The sequence below is a fragment of the Theropithecus gelada genome, chromosome 6, assembly GCF_003255815.1.
Source record: "Theropithecus gelada isolate Dixy chromosome 6, Tgel_1.0, whole genome shotgun sequence".
In the NCBI taxonomy this organism is placed as follows: Eukaryota; Metazoa; Chordata; class Mammalia; order Primates; family Cercopithecidae; genus Theropithecus; species Theropithecus gelada.
The window spans coordinates 55,088,187-55,096,425 of record NC_037673.1 but is presented as its reverse complement, the minus strand read 5'-3'; the positions used below and the strand labels follow the sequence as shown (position 1 = coordinate 55,096,425).

General features: G+C 42.0%; 1 pseudogene; it reads right to left on the bottom strand.

Annotated features, from left to right (window-relative positions):
* Positions 1-250: 250 nt before the first annotated feature.
* LOC112627007 lies at positions 251-7,583 on the bottom strand (annotated as a pseudogene).
* Between the last annotated feature and the right edge of the window lie 656 nt (positions 7,584-8,239).

Sequence of the window (8,239 nt, the reverse complement as noted above, 5' to 3'; positions counted from 1 at the left end):
TCCCAGGTTTGCCTGGGGACTTCCAAATTCGGCCCAAACAAAGCATTTGTGACTTCACAACCTGATCCTTCATTCTATCTTGGATTTGGCTCCCCGTCTTTTAAGGTACAGTAATTTTTCCTGTATATCGTGAACTTGATACACCACATAAGAGCACTCTAGCAAGAGGTAAACAGAAAGAATGGTTTCAAGCCTTGAATTTTCTAGCCTATCCAAGGAAGGTCCTACTGGGCTTTGGAGCAGCAAGAAGTCAACTTTTGATGCTGCGTAGTAGTTCTTTACTGCCCTGAAGTAGTTTTAAGAAGGCAAGTCTAGCTAACAAGCTCTTCGTGTGTGACCTGGTTTTCTGTAGTAAAGGGTAAGGTAAAAATTAGCATAATTAACAGTTCAACTATTTGATCACCTTTCTTTCTTCTGGAAAATATCAGGGGTTAGGAATAGGGTTATAGGAAGGTTCAGGTTTCAGGAATTCCACTGTTGCTTTTGATAAGGAAGAATAAAGTTTCTCCGCTAGGTTGGAACTTGTAGCAAGTAGCCTTTTCATGGGAAATGGGTATCTTTCCCATTTATCTCCCGCATAGAATAGAAATATACCCAGGAGAAGGGGCAGATTGTCACTATCTGTGAATTATTTCCTATTGTGGCACTAGCCAACCTGCCAAAGATTTCTTCAGTGATTTCCAAACTTTAATTACTTCAGAATCACCTGGAGAACGTTTAAAATATGCAGATTCCTGGGCTATCCTTCCCCAAATAATCTAATTTTGTACTTCTGCTCTCAGACTCAGAAACCCGCATTTTAAACAATCATGCCTCGTGACTTTAATGAAGGCAGTAAGTGAACCACATTCTGACAGTTATTATATCAAATTACCTCCTGGACCTTCATGATAACCCAAGGAAAATCCACTAAGGATGTAATGAGGAAACAAAGATATTACGTGTAGAAGGCTGAGCAATGGAGAAGAAAACAAAAGCCCCATAATTTATCCTAGAATTTGTTATAATACATTTCTGCTCTTGAATTTCAATAGCTGTATTAGTTTGCTGAGCCGCCATACAAAGTACCACAAACTGAGTGGCTTCAACAACAGAAATTGATTGCTTTGCAGTTCTGGAGGATGAAAGTCTGAGGTCAAGGTGTTGGCATCTTTGATTCCTTGTGCAAGCTATGAGGAAGAATCTGTTCCATGGCTCTCTTCTAATTTGTTGCAGTCTCAGGTTTTCCTTGGTTTGTAGATGGCATTCTCCCTGTGCTCTCACACTTTCTTCCCTCTGGATCAATCTCTCTGCCTGTCCAAATTTCTCCTTTATGTAAGTATACCAGCCATATTGGATTATGACTATCCACTGATCTCATTTAATGTGATCATCTGCAAAGACAGTATTGCCAAATAAAGTCACCTTCACAGGTACTGGGAGTTAGGACTTCAATGTCTTTTGAGGGAACACAACTCAACACAAGATAACAGTACAAAAATATTTATTTTACTTTATCCTGCTACAGGTGTTAAAGATATGAAAAGAATAGGATTCAAATAGAAAGAATACAAACTGAGTCATCCACCATCCAAATGTCCCATCCTGTGTTTCCAAACTCCTTGGTAGTTAAAGGGCCTGGCCTTTTTATAAGATGCCCCATGGAAAAATAAAAAATTAAGGATATTTAGAAATCAAACCCATTTAAATTAGCAGTTACTGCTTTCTGACTCAAAAGAGAACATAATATCTATCCTAATTAATAAAGATAATTCAGTGTATTTTGCTTTGACCTGAGAAAGAGTACCAGATATTGAGAAAGAAAAGCATTAAAGAATTAATTTTATTTTTGTACATAAAGATACAAAGATTGTAATTAAAGACTAAAAACTAAAGTTTCAGGGGCTTTATGATTCAGAGGCTTGCTACCACACTATGTAATTTGCAAGACCCAGTGAAACATGAAAATGAGGGGAACTTTATTAGAAATCTATTAAGAATTTCAAGACCATGACAGTAGAATATATATATATATATATATATATATATATTTTTTTTTTTTTTTTGTAGTCCCATCGTTGTGTGTTTTTTGAGACGGAGTCTGGCTCTGTCACCTAGGCTGGAGTGCAGTGGCACAATCTCGGCTCACTACAAGCTCTGCTTCCTGGGTTCACGCCATTCTCCTGCCTCAGCCTCCCGAGTAGCTGGGACTACAGGGGCCCGCCACCACGCCCAGATAATTTTTTGTATTTTTAGTGGAGACGGGTTTCACCGTGTTAACCAGGATGGTCTTGATCTCCTGACCTCGTGATCCACCCACCTAGGCCTCCCAAAGTGCTGGGATTACAAGCGTGATCCACCACGCCTGGCCGATAGTAGAACATTAAACCAGACATGAGGCCATTGCAAGCATGACGGTTTTGTGTGACCACATGTGTTATACATCTATGAAGGCAGCCACACTTCCTGCTCTGGGGCATAGGCATATCTGGTAGGTATAGCCTAGGATGGCCTTAGCCTAGAGTGGCAAAGAGATTTCAAGGACTGGGCTAATCCTAATGGCCCACGGTGGCTGCCTGGAGCACTGCGTTTGCATGCCTGGAAAGCTGAAAAATACATCATAATTGATGAGCAATGTCTACCATGCACATAGGATATGTTTTTCTACCTCTAGAATTAAAATCTGACTTCAGAAGAATATTTTTTTAAATGTACTTATTTATTCAGGTAGAATTTATATACACTATATCACACATTTTAAAGGTACAGGTATCTTAATTTGACAAATATGCTTCTGTATAATCACCAGCCCATTCCAAATATAGAACATCGGCATTTTCCCAGAAAGTTTCCCTTTGCCTCTGCGCATTCAGTTTCTCTCCCCTCCTTCCCATCCACCTGCAAATGACCATTGACATGTTTTCATGACTATTGGTTAGTTTTGCCTGTTAAAGAATTTCATGTAAGTATAGTCACACCGTCATTACTGTGTGTATGGCTTCTTTTGCTCAGCATAATGACTGTGAGATTCATCCATGTCACGGACTAAATTAGTAGTTCTTTTTACTTTATTGCTTAATAGAATTTATGGTAAGAGCATACAAAAATTTGTTTATGTACTTGCTAGTTGGACTGTTTCCAGTTCGGGAGTTCTGGTGTGAACATTAGTACACAAGTCTTTTTATTAACATATGTTTTCAATTCTCATGGGTAAGTACTAAAGAGTGGAATTGCTGAGTATGCACATGTTTTAACTTTACAAGAAACAGTGGCTGTGTCATTTTACACTTGTAATGTGTGAAGGATCTAGATGCTCCACATCCTTGCCAACACTGAAGTATTGATGGTCTTTTTAATGTTGGCCATTTTAGTGGCTGCATGGTGGTATTTCATTGTAGTTTGCATTTGCATTCCCAAAGAGTTAATAAAGTTGAAGATTTTTTTTTCACATTCTCATTGACCAGTCATTGATAAAGCAACTGTACAAATCTTTCATCAAATTTTTAAAGACAGGTACTTTATATTTTGGAGGAATTTTAGGCTCATGACAAATTAAACATAAAGTACAAATTTCCCATATACTACTCACCTGCCCCCACCCCACAGAAAGCTCCCCCTACCATCAACATCTCACACTAGTGTGGTTTGTTTGTTACAACTGATGAACCAATCTTGTTATATTATTGTCAGTAAAAATCTATAGTTTACATTAGGGTTCACTCTTGTTCTGTAAGTTTTCCCAAATGTATAACAACATGTATTTATCATTACAGTATTACATAGAATAGTCTCACTGCCATAAAATCTCAATGCTCCACCTGTTGATCTGGAAGTCATTGATCTTTTTATTGTCTCCATAGTTTTGCTTCTTCCACAATGTTATATAGTTGGAATCATATAGTATATAGCCATTAAAGACTGGCTTATTTCACTTAGTAATAAGCATTTAAGTTTCCTCCATGTCTTTCATGGCTTGATAGCTCATTTCTTTTTAGTGCTGAACAATATGTCACTATCTGGATATACCACAGTGTAATTTTTTTTAATTCACTATTTGGTTCCATCTTTTGGCAATTAGGAATAAAGCTGCTATAAACATCTATGTGGAGGTTTTTTATGAACTGAAATTTTTAGCTCATTGGTTTTTACCCATGTTTTTAAATTACACTGTTCGTCTTCTTTTTTACTCAGTTTTGCCCAGAAAGAAATTTAACTTGAGTAGAAAGCTTTCCTTTCTCTTTAACTTTGGTAAGAGAACAGTGATAACTAAAAATAAATTTTAATTAGTAAATTAAACTTTTAAGAAATTTTTCTAAAATATCGTCAAATTATTTCTAATTACAACCAACTAATGACAGCTAAGCATACAAGTATTAATAATAATATACTTTACTTACATACCTAGGATTTTTTCAGTACCAGGATCCTTTCAGACATTGGTGAAATGTGACAAATCTTTCTATACTGTACAGCCTGAAGTGTAATTTCTACTTCCCAGACTTGCAAACTCAAACTCAATATAGAATTTTAAAAATGTGAAAGCTCACACTCCACTGGGCACAGTGGCTGACAGCTGTAAGCCAGCATTGGGAGGCCGAGGCAGGAGGATTGGTTGAGCCCCGGAGTTTGAGACCAGCTTGGAAAATATAGGAAGAACTCATCTCTAGCAAAAATAAAATAAAATGAAAAAATATTAAATTAGCCAGATGTGGTTGTGCATGCCTGAAATCCCAGCTACTTGGGAGGCTAAGGCAAGAGGATCCCTTGAGCCCTGGAGTTCAAGCCTGCAGTGAGCTGTGTTTGTGCCACTGTATTCCTGCCTGGGTGAGAGTGAGACTCTGTCTCAAAGAAAGAAAAAAAAAGACCCATAAATAAATAAAAAGCTAATGATCTTTTCCTAATACAATTATCGTTGCATCATGGGAATCCACTAAACAAAATGGAGATTTAGCATGGGAGCAGGTTTCTGGAGGACCTCAGTTACACCAGTTGATACCCTTTTAAATGCCGGATTATTGGGATATTATTTATTTCTGTGTACATAATATTATAATAAATTATGTGTAATATTACAAATGTATAATAAATATGTCTACGTAAGAAACTATCCCTAAACCCAGAGGCTTAAAACAATAACCATCTAGTTAGCTCATAAATCTGAGAATCAGAAATTTATGCCAGGTTCAACTAGTTCTCCTGATCTTAGCTGGGCTTACTCCTGTATCTTTGGTCAGCTGTCAGTTCAATCTGGTCTGAGGCAGCCTCAGTTGGGATGGCTCATCTCTGTTCCACTTGGTTTCTCATGCCTCAGCAGGGTATCATGGGCTTGTTCTTACAACTGTGGAGAATGTTTTCGAGAGAGAGCGCAAGACTTATTTAGGCTTAGGCTTATTATTTGAATAAACTAATATATATGCATTATATTCACCAAGTCATGTCTCAAGGTCAGCCCAAATTCAGGGGCTGAACAAAGACACTGCCTCTTGATAGAAAAAAAACCACAAGTCATGCAAAGGGATGTGGAGATAAAGAAGGGGCCGGGCGCGGTGGCTCAAGCCTGTAATCCCAGCACTTTGGGAGGCCGAGATGGGCGGATCACGAGGTCAGGAGATCGAGACCATCCTGGCTAACACGGTGAAACCCCGTCTCTACTAAGAAATACAAAAAATAGCCGGGCGAGGTGGCGGGCGCCTGTAGTCCCAGCTACTCGGGAGGCTGAGGCCGGAGAATGGCGTGAACCCGGGAGGCGGAGCTTGCAGTGAGCTGAGATCCGGCCACTGCACTCCAGCCTGGGCTACACAGAGCGAGACTCCGTCTCAAAAAAAAAAAAAAAAAAAAAAAAAAAAGAAGGAAGTGATGTCATCACTTTTACAAACTGTAATGGGGAGATTGGTGAGGGGAGGAACCAGAAGAGATCTGGGCCAGCCAAGGTTCTGAGAGGGCATTAGGGGAACTGGAGGCAGTGACAATGATCCAATCTCTATGAAACTATTTCAGTATTTTAACATGCAGCTATATGAGTAGGCACAGATCAAATCCAAACCCTGGGAACAATATTACAATTTTATGTTTTAAAACACAGAAAAGGGTGGCTGGCAAGATGGCCGAATAGGAACAGTTCTGGTCTGCAACTCCCAGCAAGAGCAACGGAGAAGGTGGGTGATTTCTGCACTTCCAACTGAGGTACCCAGCTCATCTCACTGGGACTGGTTAGACAGTGGGTGCAGCCCACAGAGGGCGAGCCAAGCAGGGTGGGGCACTGTCTCACCTGGGAAGCTTAAGGGGTTGGGGAACTCCCTCCTCTAGCCAAGGGAAGCCATGAGGGACTGCGCTGTGAGGAACTGTGCACTCTGGCCCAGATACTATGCTTTTCCCGCAGTCTGCACAACCCGCAGACCAGGAGATTCCCTTGGAATCTCCACCAGGGCCCTGGGTTTCAAGCACAAAACTAGGCAGCCATTAGGGCAGACATGGAACTAACTGCAGGAGTTTTTTTCATACCACAGTGACACGTGGAACACCAGCGAGACAGAACCATTCACTACTCTGGAAAGGGGGCTGAAGCCAGGGAGCCAAGTGGTCTAGCTCAGCGGATCCCACCCCCATGGAGTCCAGCAAGCTAAGATCCACCGGCTTGAAATTCTCCCTGCCAGCACAACAGTCTGAAGTCGACCTGGGATGCTTGAGCTTGGTGGGGGGAGGGGTGTCCACCATTACTGAGGCTTGAGTAGGGGGTTTTCCCCTCACAGTGTAAACAAAGCCACCACTGGGAAGTTCAAACTGGGCGGAGCCCACCGCAGCCAGCAAAGCCACTGTAGTCAGACTGCCTGCCTAGACCCCTCCTCCTTGGGCAGGGCATCTCTGAAAAAAAGGCAGCAGCCCCAGTCAGGGGCTTATAGATAAAACTCCCATCTCCATGTGACAGACCACCTGGAGGAAGGGGTGGCTGTGAGTGCAGCTTCAGTGGACTTAAACGTTACTGCCTGCCAGCTCTGAAGAGAGCAGAGGATCTCCCAGCACAGCACTTGTGCTTTGCTAAGGGACAGACTACCTCAAGTGGGTCCTGACCCCCATGCCTCCTGACTGGGAAATACCTCCCCAAATAACAGTTCCCCAAGGCTGCTGCCATGGGCTGCAATCAGTACCCGTTTCCCCTCCTTGATCTAGGGGACTATTTCTTCATTCCAAAAGGGCAGAGCTCTGGCAGTAGTGTCCTTCAGACTCACAGGTGGGTAGCAGATCTTCAGTGAGATCTGCATACTTGCAGTCCTTACCGATGCTGCTGTCTGGCTGGATGGTCTGGCTCCTTCGGAGGTGGTAGGACAGCATAGGAGCACCTCCAGATCTTTACCTGAGCCTACCGTGCTTGGCAGCAGTTTGTACTTCATTGCGTTGATCAGACCACCATAGTGCAGGTCACCGAGGTGCCAAGTCCTCACTACAAGCAGCCACCTCTGGCCCATGGCATCCAGCACTGCCCAGAGGGTCCAGGTCACTTTCTTCTGCACTGAGGTAAAGAAGATATCGAACTCATAGCCAATATCTCACAGCACCTTCCCGCCATACTATGCCTGCTCATGGCTTGCCGGGCTCAAGGTTGGCATGTTACCAGCCACAGAAGAGGGTTTCCAGACACTCTTATCCTGCTGGGTCAACACCAGCTTATACACGGCCTTGGCGGTAGGGTGGGGATGTGGCACTGACTAGGGCTCACAGAGATTCCAGAGCCCTCTGTTTTCTTTAAACAACACAAAACCATCTCCTCTCAGATCAAAGAAGCTTCTTTCGTCTTGTAACAATGTTGGAGTTTTGCTTCTAAAATATAATTCTCGCAGTAACTAATTTAGTAACAGGATCCTTGCAGATTCCTGCTGCAATGTGACCAGTCTTCCTTTCACACTCTATAGCCTGAAGTATAATTTCTACTTACTGGCCTTTGTAGACTCAATACAGAATTTTTAAAATGTCAAAGCTCACATTCTCCTGCTACTGAAAGTATTTCTGAAGTAACCTCACCTCCGTAGCTCCCCTGTTGTAGGGTTCTCTGTCAATCATAATGCTACATCTTTGTATAGACTAAGGGAGGGCTGGGCTGGAATATGTCAATAATTATTTGCTAACAGGGGCCCATCAACATGTTTCCCCTTTAGTCACTGAACCATAATTATTCACAGGAATAAACCCTTGAAAGTGGAGAAATCATGACTTTTTAATCTTTGAGCCTTAATTCCTCCTGGTCTTTCTTCAGCATTTCCCACTC